Below are 12,960 nucleotides of genomic sequence, written 5' to 3'. Positions count from 1 at the left end.
CCCCTGACCAGCCTGCCGCAGTCCCAGACCGACCCCCTGACCAGCCTGCCGCAGTCCCAGACCGACCCCCTGACCAGCCTGCCGCAGTCCCAGACCGACCCCCTGACCAGCCTGCCGCAGTCCCAGACCGACCCCCTGACCAGCCTGCCGCAGTCCCAGACCGACCCCCTGACCAGCCTGCCGCAGTCCCAGACCGACCCCCTGACCAGCCTGCCGCAGTCCCAGACCGACCCCCTGACCAGCCTGCCGCAGTCCCAGACCGACCCCCTGACCAGCCTGCCGCAGTCCCAGACCGACCCCCTGACCAGCCTGCCGCAGTCCCAGACCGACCCCCTGACCAGCCTGCCAAGCCCCCAGACCGACCCCCTGACCCGCCTGCCAAGCCCCCAGACCGACCCCCTGACCCGCCTGCCAAGCCCCCAGACCGACCCCCTGACCCGCCTGCCAAGCCCCCAGACCGACCCCCTGACCAGTCTGCCAAGCCCCCAGACCGACCCCCGGATCCGCCTGTTACGCCCCAAGGGCGACCCCCCCGAACTGCCTCGTCGGTCTGCCCGGCACCGAGGACGGCCCCCGGAGCTTTGGCCATGTGTTGGCCGGGGCCCTCCTCCGGGACCCCTCCTCCTGCCCGGGGTGGGGGGTTTTGGGCCATCTGGAATCTGTCCCTTGAGGGGGGGGTTCTGTCACAGTTTCACAGTGTAGGATAGGTTTTTTTTTTTTACTGTATAACTCACTCCCCTGTTTTTCCAGATCCTGCCAGAAATCCACTCATTCCCTTCACCTGTGCTTCCCCTGCCCAGCTCCACACCTGGTTTCCCTCATCAGCAGTTCCCCTCATATACCGGCCCATTTCCACCTTCTAGTTTGCCAGATTGTCGTGTGCTTTTGCCCCGCTTTCCAGCCTTCCTGATTTCTGTCCTGTTCCTGCCTGCCTGTAACCCTGCAACCCTGCATGACTCCCGGTTTTTGATTTTTGCCTGTCCCCTTGGACTTGTTTGCCTGATCTGCCTGTCTGCCCGGTTTTGACCCCTGCCTGCCTTGGACCCGAATAAAGCCTCTTGGACTCTGATTCTGCCTGGTGTTGTGCATGTGGGTTCTCTGTCCTGTCTGAGCCGTGACAGTTGTGGCAGACTAGAGATTGATTAATAACAACAAAAAAAGTGGTTTTATAAAGTCATTTATTTTTTTTAACAGACGGATGCAGTTCTAGCCATTTACATCCACTTGGCAGGAACCTTCGCCAGCCTCTCTGTCACAGACGTACGCATGCGCGAGGTGCTCTCCTCGAGTCTAGTTTGAAGAGCATTGCTGTGGTAACATCGTTGCTGCTAACGTTAGCTGTGGCTGCGCTCACGACCGGGTGCTTTGCGTTTTTGTGGCTAAACTTGAGCTGCTTCGGTGCTAAGCAAAGTCCTTTCCACAAAGAATATCATATCAATCTACCTTTATGAAAGGTGCCATTGGGGTGTTTTAGAAATGTAAATTCCCCATTCACCAGACTGACAACTTTCACATGCTGCTCCATTTTCTCTTCTCCGCTGCCCTCCCCCCACCTGTCCAGCTACAATGGGCGTCCACCAGCGTTGCTAACCACGGCCACACACAGGGACAGCCAATCAATGTCCACTTCAAGGTGTGACTGACACAGCCACAACACAAGCACAAGAATCCCACCATAAAGGCAACTCGCAAACAGATAAAGTAAAGTTAGAGATTAGAAAAATAGATTAAGCGATTAAAAAACATAATGCTAAATATGCCTGTAACTAATTAATCACAATTAACGTGCTAATTTGATTTAATATATATATATATATCCTTGTCATGAATGTTTACAGAGATTACAGGGGTACATGAGGGTTTTATGCACAGCCTTTGTCGCATGGACCGGTGGTATTTATGGACTACAAAGCAACTGCAGGTCATGAATCAAACAATATGCAGTGCAAAGACACTCTTTGTGTATGTATATATATGAGTCATAAAAATCTTTCAACGCACATCAAACTGTGAAGAGGTGTCTTTTTGCACCGAATTACTTGGCACATCATTTTAATAATGTTAAAGTCAAAGGACTCATGTGTGATGGACCTCTATACTCTCAGCCTCGAGGGGGTGAGGAAATAGAAACTTGCTTACCTTCAAACTGATTCAATCTCAACATCTTGTCTCAAATGAAAACAAAACCTCTTAAAAGCCTGCCAGAAGCGGCACACATGACACTGACACATGGACAGAGGTATGCAAGCTTAATATAGCTGTCAGTTAAAAAGAATGGAAAAACGCCACTGTTCTGGGACAGGTGCCAAAAATGTTTTGAAGAATATGTTTGTTTATGTGTGTGTGTGTGTGTGTGTGTGTGTGTGCGTGTGTGTGAGAGAGAGAGACAGTTTTTGTGAAATAGAGAGAGAGAGAGAGAGAGAGAGAGAGAGATTGGTGGAAAGCACATTGACTCCATAGGTCTTATGAGTAACGTCACAACCTGCAAATTATTTTAACTCTGTAGTCTATAGTATGCATTTTCCTTCTAATTATCATCATAGTTAGTTTATACTTTTAGACAGCAGCTCTCTATCAAAGAACATTTAAAAGATAAACAAACATAAGCAAACTTCCAACCATCATCCTTTTTTTCTGTAAACAATAATATAATTATCAGATATTTTAAATGTTGATGTCCACACCTATTTGTAATGATAAATTGAAACGATGCAAGTATTCATGAAAAACTGAGGCTTTGTGGGGCAAAGATGGGGAGAAGATCTCCATTTAGTCAGGAAAAAACATCAAAAAGTTTAAAAACCTTGTTCCTCAAAGAATGATTGAAATTTGCATTCTTTTTCTTCCATACAGTATAGTACTGTTAAAAACAGTTCAAATAAACTGAAGGAATTTCAGTTCATAAAGGGCAGTTTGGAGCTGGACACCTGTTCGGTTCCCTCAGATGGCACCGCATCAAGAGCCGTCATTCATCAACAGCTGACATGACCACATGGGCAGAGGATTAATTAAGTCACTACCAAATCCTTCACCTCATCCACTCACTTCTCACCGACAGACTGCCTTGGTTCAGTAAATTTGACATGTTGATCATTGGCCCTAAATCACTGACAAAACACTCACATTTTCCACCCTAGTATTGACAACTCCACCCTGTTTCCGTCACCACAAATCCAGAAACTTGGCATCATCTCTGACTATTATTTAACCTTCAAACACCACATGAACCGCATTTAAAAAAAAAGTCCATCGCCGACCTTCACTCTCCTTCACTGCTGCCAAAACTCTGATCCACTTCCTCCCAAACTGAATACTGCAATATCTCATCTTGCCTCTCTGACCTGTCAGCATGGATGAAGGATCCTCACATTCAACTTAACCCGTCTAAGACTGAAGTCCTGCTTATCCCTGCCCATCATTCGTTTAGTCTCAATATCGACTTTAATTTTGCCTCTACTACTGTGACTCTCATGAAAGCTAACAAGAAATCATGTTTGATGACCACTTTTGTTTTTTTCACCATTTTGCCTTGGGGTCCCGGCAGTTTATTCTCTACAACATTCAAATTATTAGACTGTACCTGAGCCAATATGCAACTAAACTCCTGGTACAGGCCATGGTTTTATCCCACCGCAATTACTGCAATGCCCTCCTAACCGGCCATCATGTGCAATCAAACCACCAAAGGTCCAGAATGCTGTGGTATTTCTAGCCTTTACTGTAATCAACCCAGATGGGCACACGTCACACCTCTGTTCAATGAGCTTCACTGACTACCTGTGGCTCCTCCAATAAAACAGAAATCTCGGTCACTTGCCTGTCACTTGCCTACAAGGTGATCTCAGGGTCCACACCTGCTGATATGAACTCGATTGTAAAGCCTTACATCCCTTCACAAGGTCTTCAGAGGAATTGGCTTAGTCCTCTTCACACAAAGCAAACTCTCCCATGTCCTTCCTCAATGGTGAAACATTTGAGGACATATAAGGGTGGGCTCAACTACATCCCCTGTACTCACCATCAACACCGGGGTCCCACAAGGATGTTTGTTGAGCCCTTTCCTGTACACTCTCTACACCAATGACTGCTTTAGCATCTCTCCCACCACATTGTGTCTCAAATATTCGACACAGCCATTCTGCCACTTCTCTCAGACAACCAATCGACTATCACAATACAGCCACTCATTTCACCAAGTGGTGCACAGACAATCCTCTCCAAATCAATGCCAATAAAACAAGGGAATTGCACGCATCACAAACACAGTTGCTAAAATCACCGTTCTCCCCACACCCAACCTCAGAGAAAGTCCTTCTCTCGCCTAGCTAACACCATAGTACAAGACATCACTCACCCACTGAACCAATATATCATCCCATACATTTAGGGCACAGGTACAGAACCATTAAGTTAAGAAGGGCCCGGCTGGGTAAAATCTTGATCCCTGCAGCCATAGCTGCCCTGAACAGCAAGCCCCGCTGATATGTCTGTCTGCTTTCTGGTGTCACTTATGTCGTTTTTGTTGTTATGCATTTCATTTATTTATTCTTGGTGTGTATGTAGTGTCCGTTGTTGCTGAGACAAGAAATGTACCGTCAGTGAAGAGAAATCTCCCTACGGGACAAATAAATCAAATCAAATATTTAAATTTGCTTGTAGACCATATTTGGCCAAGGTTAAACAGACAGTGTTGGGATGTGTAAAGTAGTGGGTCTTGAGCATCCGAGTAGAGAACAGACAGACCAACTCCAATGATTTCTCAACTTCATTTCTCAATTTTCTCAACCCAAGAACCGACAATACAACACCAATTTTTAATCACACCTTCTTCTCACCTAAATTCAAACCCTCTCCCTTATATACAAAGAAGTCACTCATCAATTAGACTCAGACTAAACATTTCCCTACAAACGCATTACACAAACACTCTAACCAACCTAACCAAATATATGTGCTAAAATTAATTTACAACTTTGTATGTATTTTAGTCACCTAAAGAGTAAAACATTCTCTCAGAATTTCTCAAAAGAAAAATCGATTCGACAAACACAAATAACTACTGAAAAAGAAAATCCCCCTGCTTGGTATAACCCAATAATTCGACCACTGACCTCACAGATGTTAAAAAAGACAGGATCCGAATCATTAATCAGAATCGAAAAATTTCAATTCCCATCCCTAGACATAGGTGTACAGCCATCCACATACACACTTACACTAAAATGTTAATTATAACCTTTTTCAATTTTTTTTTATTATTATTTCTACAGCAACATCCTCTTTGTATCCCCTATAGGTAATATTTTTCATAGTTTTTTTTTTGGTTTATTGATATATTATTTGCACTTCAAAACATCTTTTAAACCTTTTAGTCTCACACAAAGGAATTTTCATAAAATAGACAACCATGAGCATCCCCACTACACGGCGGCTCAGCGACAGTGTCTCTAGTCAGAGGCTTCTTCAGAGCCGCTGCAACACAGACTGCTACTGTACAGGAGATCATTATTTCCTTCTTTAATATTCTTAGCAAACTATGCACCTTGCAAGGTAAACAGACATGTCTCCAGGTTCTAATTAATTAATTAATTAAATATCTTGCTATCCTACACACAGCCAAGTGGCTTCAGATGTCAAGCATATTTAAGCACTTTCCCTAACTTGAGTAAACTCCAAAGATGAAATAAACAGCTAAGAAGGTTAAGCCAACGTTTCTAAAATTGCCTTCTTGACCTTGAACATTAAGACACCAAGTAATGCCAAGATGCCTTGATCTTGTTTCCATTTGTTCATCTTCTTCTTTCTTCCTCTCTCTTATGCCGGACACATCTTCTTTTTATTTATTTATTAATTTATTTTGACATTTTCCATTATCAGGACCAGACAGATTGTGTTTCAGTCTGCTCCTTGATGACACAGTGCACGTTCCTGGCGGGTGCACATGAACGTCAGCAGATCTCTGACATTCAGAGTGAAACACAGTGATCGCTACGTAAATACTACTCTGTTAAAATATCATTGCTCTTTTGTAATGATGTTGGCTCAAAAATATATTTACACAACTACTTTTGGTGGCCTCCTAGCGGCCACGGGGCCCTAGCCAGCTCCTTGCTTCACTTATCTCCTGGGTTGAGTCGGAGTTCGGTGATTGATTCTCTCCAGCCGTTTCCTCTGACTCCCTATGCGGTAGCTGCCTAACTGAATTCAGTTCATTTCCTGGTTACTTTGGTCCTATTGGTAATAAGGCATGGATGTCCTAGTGCAGTAATGTTATGCTTATGAGCATGTGCAGGATGAACTCTCCGTCAACCCTGGTGTGCCTGCCTACCTGGTGGCATCGCTTTCAGAGGCTTCTGGCTACCTTTGCCTCATCCACAGCCCCCCATCCGAAGGAGACTTTGAATGAGTCTAATTATCATTGCCTGTACCACAGAAACATGAAGAGGAAGCTACCGTCCCCAGGGGGCCTTCTTGAGTTCAACACTGTGAATGTTCATGTGTGTTTGCCCATGATAACGTTGGGGTGTGAATGTATCTTTTATGAATTGCCACAGATGTTAGACAGCTGCCAGAGGGGTTGCACCTCCTCTTTTGTTATTGCGGAAAACATGCCCCCTCTTCACATGCACAAGCAATTATTCGAATGGTCCATCACACGCACTCAGGGCTTCACATAATTAGTGGGCTCAGAGCCTAAATTTAAAAATATATATATTTAAATTCACCCAAAGACCCTCAAGAACAGTTTCCGAGAATGATAGCAAGCAGCGTGCATTCAAGCATATACGGTTGTGTGTGTGTGATTATTTGTGTGGCTGCTTTCTTGTTGACACAAAGTTGGGAGGTTATGAAGACAATTTCATTTGTAGCCTGGAGACATAGCTCTGACGGAAACCAGTACATGTGCTGTGATGAAAAATCCAAACTCTCTGTGCCATTAGCCGGGGGCAGTGAATTTCTGCAGCAGGTTCAGATTATTTAGGAGCTTTGCACAGGATCAGCCGTGAGGAACATTAAGGCTCCACCAATGAGTGTAGGTAATTTATATTGTTTATAGCAATAATATGCAATTTGTGCTTATGTCAAAGTCTTTCTTGTCTACTGTCCACATTCACATCATAACTGTGACATGCAATTGAGTAGTATTTGGAGCTGTTAATAACTTCACTCTTAGGACTGTATTAAGTGCATATTAAAACAGGCTTATGCCTAAATCCAGACTATTGTCTTGGGCTCCACTCAACCCAAGAAACAGCAAAGATGTTGTTACTGATGTCAAGTGGGAAGTTGTTTTGGTGGAAATGATGGAAAAACATGGAAGGACGTCCTTCTAAAAATCCTAATCGTATCTTGGTTTTCAGCATGTAAGTGCATGCATGGATGTGCAGAAGTAGGCAAAAAAACTAAACAAATCACGAAATAAAACAAAATAAAATAATCTAATGTACTATCATAACACTTAGATTTATTAAGAATTTGAAAATGTGGGACAGGAATGACACCACTGGAGTCGCAAATATTTCAAGTTTTTACCTAAGCACAAGATAATGTATTACATGCATAAAATAAAATAAAAGAAACATGAATATTCAAATAAGTAAGACATTGTTTTTTTTTTATTAATTCCTGTATATTTCCATTTATTTAAGTTTCATAGTGTCTTGAAAAGGTCAGCTCGTACTCACGCAGCAGCTATTTTGAGGAGCTCTAAAGTAAGTAGAGAGCAGCGTTTCTGCAAACAATGAGTTTCATTTGACACTTTGATAATCACAGTGAAGGGTTGTGGCTTTGCATCTGCAACTTCTGACATCAGCAAATGCCACAAAATGTCCAAGCGGGGCTTCTGTCAGTCCATTTCTAGTATTTCCAATATAGCTCAAATATCTGGAATGGGAAATTGTTGGTTTCATTTCCTCGAGACCTTCAAATCAAAATCCCCAAATTCATAATTAAAAGTTCCCATAATGACAGAGGTATATTGAATAGGTATTTAATTTCTAAATCACATATTTAAATTGCATTAATATAAAAAGATCTGGCCTGGCAGGATTACCCTGAAGTATAGTTTAGCTTCTTAAATGTACACAATATAAATCAATTTTAGTTGCAAAAACTAAAGATTTAAATACCAAACTTAAGGTTTCCAAGCAATAAGCCGCAAACTAAAGCCTGAGGTTGCAGTGAGTCTTACAGGTACAAGCGAATCCACTTTAAAACTGTACCTTTTATCCTAACCTGTTTTCAAGTCTAGTCATCAAACTATTTTGATCCACTGTATCAAATGCTGCAGACAGGTCTAGAAAGTACCAAAACAGCAGGGTAAAGGGTTAAAAGAAGGCCATTAACAACTCTTAAAAGAGATTTTTCTGTCCTATGATGCGATCTGGAACTATGACAGCAACCTTTTATAAATGTTCTTATTGTGTAAAAATGCATGGAGTTGATTGAAAGCAACTTTCTTCCGGATTTTCGTCAGAAAATGCAACTTCGAAGTAGGCCTATAATTCAAAAGAACATTTGGGTCAATATTTCTCTCTTTTATGAGAGGCTGCATAACAGCAGCTGGAACACAGCTTGATTTTAAAGATGTCTTAATCCAAATGAGAATACATGAACTCACTGTCTAACAAAGATCTCTAAAGAGATGTGAAGGAAAGCTATATTCAGATTCAGATTCAGATTCAGAAAAACTTTATTTATCCCCGAGGGGCAATTGCTATTCCCTTGTATAAAGGAGAAGTGCAAGCTAGTTGATGTACAACCTCCTGTAAAACGGAAAAAGTTACAGGCTCAAACTTCCCAAAAACAGCTGAACATGATAGAGGCATAATCACTCTGACCCTTCTATGCACCTTTCTATGTAGCAGGACATGCCCAACATAAAAGTATAAACTGTATGGGACTACTATCACCCTGCAGTAACCAGCAGTAATTGAAAAATATATATATATACTCCATGGCTTATGTCTGTATTAACAGAAGGAAGCTGACGCTTGATGTTAAGCTGCCTGACTACTCCTTGTACAAGTAATAAGATTGTTGGATCTAACCTCTCTCTGTCTTGTGTCTCATTCTTGCCGTTGCATAGTTGGAGTGCAGAAACAAATTTCTTCAACAGTCTTCCACTGAGCCTCCTCTCAGTTGGACATGCCAGAAACACCTCTCTGGATGTGCTATCAATTAAGCAATAACATACTGATTGACAAGTTCCATTTAATTAACCGAAACTTTGAATATCACACATTTTACAGCTGAACTTCAGTGACAACTCAGGTGACAAAAACTGAGATTGACGTATAAACCTACGTGATAAAATTGCTATGGTGACAGTAGAACTCAACGCTACAAGTAACTGGAGCTTTCGTTGTAGGCTAAAGACTTTTTATTGTAGGGTTTGAGCCGGATGGAAGATCGGACATTTCTTACTGCATTATCCTTGTCATGATCTCAATGTTGTTCCTTTGCTGGTCTGGCCTTCTTGCTTTTTATAGGACTCGATGTGAAGCTTAATGGCTTTTAATTTCTTGAATTTTATCTGCCAAAAATATCATATTATTACATATAGATGATAAAGGCTAATTTTGTTTAATATAACTATATCTGCTGCAGATGGATTAACATTGGATTAAAATTACCTGGTGACCTGCTGTAATTTGTAATAATCATGAAGGACGTCTGTGATTTTAATCCCACCCAAAAGCACCATGTCTGTGATTTGTAAAGTAAAAATTCCCGCACAAATTACCTATCCTATTTCAGGAAACACAGGGGGTCATGAGAGGATTTGAATCCTGTCCAAAATGCACATGTCAGTGATTCGTGATGTGCGGGCTGGGATCCTCTCGTCACCATTTCTGCTCTTTCCTGGCATATTTTTGGCAACTGCGGTATATAGTATGATATTATATTACACCATCAGCCTATATCCAACTTCACACAGAGACCTGTGTAATAGGTAGTTTTCACAAAATGTGTTTTTGGGAATTGAGAAATGGGAAAAAGAACTCCCGGTCTGCAGAAGAATGACAGTTACCATGGCAAACCGAAAAACATAGACCAATATGCAATTTTACGATTTTTGTCACTTCTCAAATGTGAAGTGTAGTCACTGAAATCTAACTCTTAAGTGTCTGATTACTTGCTTTTAAGTCAATATTCAAATGTAATGTTAAATATAAGATAATTGTTTAATAAAAATGCAAGGCTTTAATGTACTTCATCAATGTCTGTAACTTACGGTAAAACACAGGCTTAGCTTATCCAGCGTGAACGAGGGGGACTAACAGGGATGTGATTTTAAAATCACTGCAGGTCCAGAGGAAATTTAGTTAATCGTAGCCTACATTAGTCCCTAAATGACTGAGATGTGCATTAACATTATACAAATTATCCCATGGCCTCTGTATTTGCTGACATAGGGGTAGATATTTTGCAGTGGAATTTCTATTTTACATATCACAGACATGGCGCATTGACACTTTATTAATATCAGAGATTTCCTAATTATCACACACCACCACAGGTCCCTGGATGATACTGGTCCAGTGCAAATAGGGCATTACCTGTTTTAATATCTGGTGTGCTTTTGTGATTTCCTATGTAAGCACTGTGGTTCATTTAAAACTCCAATCATTAAGATTTTAATTAATGCTTTCGGATTAGTTTTAACAATTTCTGGAAGATGCTTCCTTGGCATTCTTGTTGCTTCTGTTCCAAGTTTTTCCCAGTCTAGTCAAAGATCTTTATTTCTGTGCAGGTTGGTGTTGAAGAAGATGGTTGTCATGCTATTTAAACATGCTTTAATGGGTGGAAGGTGGATTTCTCCCTGCTGCTTTTCTCCACCCACAACCCATTTTGATGACCTAATGATTTCTTCCAATGTGAAAGGGGAATGCCAGCAGATGTGCACCCTGCCACGATACCAATTTCCGCATGCTTCCATGCTGTGCTAAATTACATGACTGTGGAACTTATCTATATATTTTGGAAATAAACTTGAACTACATTTCCACGGAGTTCGATTGGGAACTGGTGGATTTTGTTAACAACGTGTTTTCCAGGCCAACGTATTAAACTCCAGCCTGTCCTACGTTGCAGTGTGCATTTGAATGTCACACATCTGATCGGAATAATGTTATTGGACTCTTTCATGTGCTCTCTGTAGTAAAATGTAGGGATTTTTATTTCTCACATGACTCTTTATCTTTTATTTAAAATCAAAACATCTGGAATAATTCATGAGAGAAAAACTTGAGAGATGACTCCCAGCATGCCCCATGGGGACACTCTTGCTCCATTTCAGTTTTTAGCTTTATCTGCTATTGCTTATGTCACATGTTTCAGTGTGTCTCACTGGTTGTGTCACTTTACCTGAGTGAACTTTCTTCATGACGTTTTGCTATTTTCTGTACAGAATTGCAATTATTTTCTGGGTATGGAAAAATGTTACGCTCATTTAACTATGGGGTCAATCTTGCTAACGAGGACACATGATGACATGATAGCTTTTTTTTTTTTAAGGATTTTGTGGCACTAGGGCCCCATGACATGATACTTTTGATAGCAAATGTTGGTTCAATTTAAGTAATTTTCATTTTCGACAGATAACAGAAGTGTTGGCTCTAAATCACATTAATGAAACTGCAAAAAACTAGTCCCAAACTTAAGAATCAGGTTTTTTTTCCTGCTTGGGTACTTTCATCACATCCAGGCAGTCTGTGTTTGGGAACTTGAATTTATAAAAAAGCGTCTGCATCCTGCTTAAACAGCATGTATAACTCTTGTTTTTAGCAGCATTCATAAATACCAGCAACATTTGAAAGTGTTTTTCAGCAAAACAATGAGCGTTCACAAACACCAACTACAAGAAGCTTTTGTAAAGGCAGACTGACGATAATAAGACACTGGTTTGGAAAAACAGTTAGCAGTGTTTTTTGTGAACTGGGGCCTTCAGTAAAAGAAAGTTTCAACATTGAACAAGACGAAATGATGAGAAGTCATGGATCTGTATGGACAAACTTCATCCGTTCATTCCTTCATCCCCACAGCCATCAGACTTTATAATAACCAACTGTAGCCACCCGAGTGCAATAACCTGTCTCTTTGAAAGTGCAATAACCTTTGCCCGCTAAATACCTCACGTATTTTATGTAAATATTATCCGTTTTTTTGTGTTTACTATTTTTTCTCTTGTACATTGCTCATTTTTCTACATTTTATATTGCTCTTTTTTATTATCTAGCTATTTATTGGTTATTTCTATTTTAATTTTTTGTATAAACCGTTAAGCGTGTGTGTGTTTGGCTGCTGCACGATTTAATTTCTCCTCTGGGAGATCAATTAAGTCTTCTATTCTATTCTATTCTATTCTATTTTTATTCTATTCTATTCTATTCTATTCTATTCTATTCTATTCTATTCTATTCTATTCTATTCTATTCTAAACAAACCAGTTCTTAAAAAATCCGCATGGAGCCAGCTCTACACTGGCTCCAGCACCATTTCATACGCACTAGTTTCAAGTCAGTCGAAAAAGGAGTATCTGGAGTAATTTTCCTCAAACAAGAAAAATTAAATTCTGCCACTCAACTAATTAGTGTAGATAATCCTTCACATACAGTATGTTGTCACAGTGGAAATCTAATTATTCCTGTGTACACTGCTCTCATTTGTATTAAAAGACTGTTCTTTTTCTTTTTTAAATTTCAGAGAATAAGGTTAAGTCAGAACATTTTAGCTACATATCCTTCGGCATATAGTCAGCCTCATACGTTGCCGTATCACCTGAGGTGCCTATAGGGCAGACATAGTGTTCCATCACACTGCCTGCTGGTGAAAGGTGGGTGGAGAGTTGGGAAAAGGCAGACAGTAGGAGAGGTGAAATTTAGAAAATGCACGTCCACATTGACATTGTGCTTTTTTTCCCCCCATCTCTAGTCTTACCCTGTCTATTGTTTGAGT

Source organism: Cololabis saira, chromosome 8 (genome assembly GCF_033807715.1).
Source record: "Cololabis saira isolate AMF1-May2022 chromosome 8, fColSai1.1, whole genome shotgun sequence".
NCBI lineage: Eukaryota > Metazoa > Chordata > Actinopteri > Beloniformes > Belonidae > Cololabis > Cololabis saira.
Note: the sequence above shows the minus strand (reverse complement) of the source record.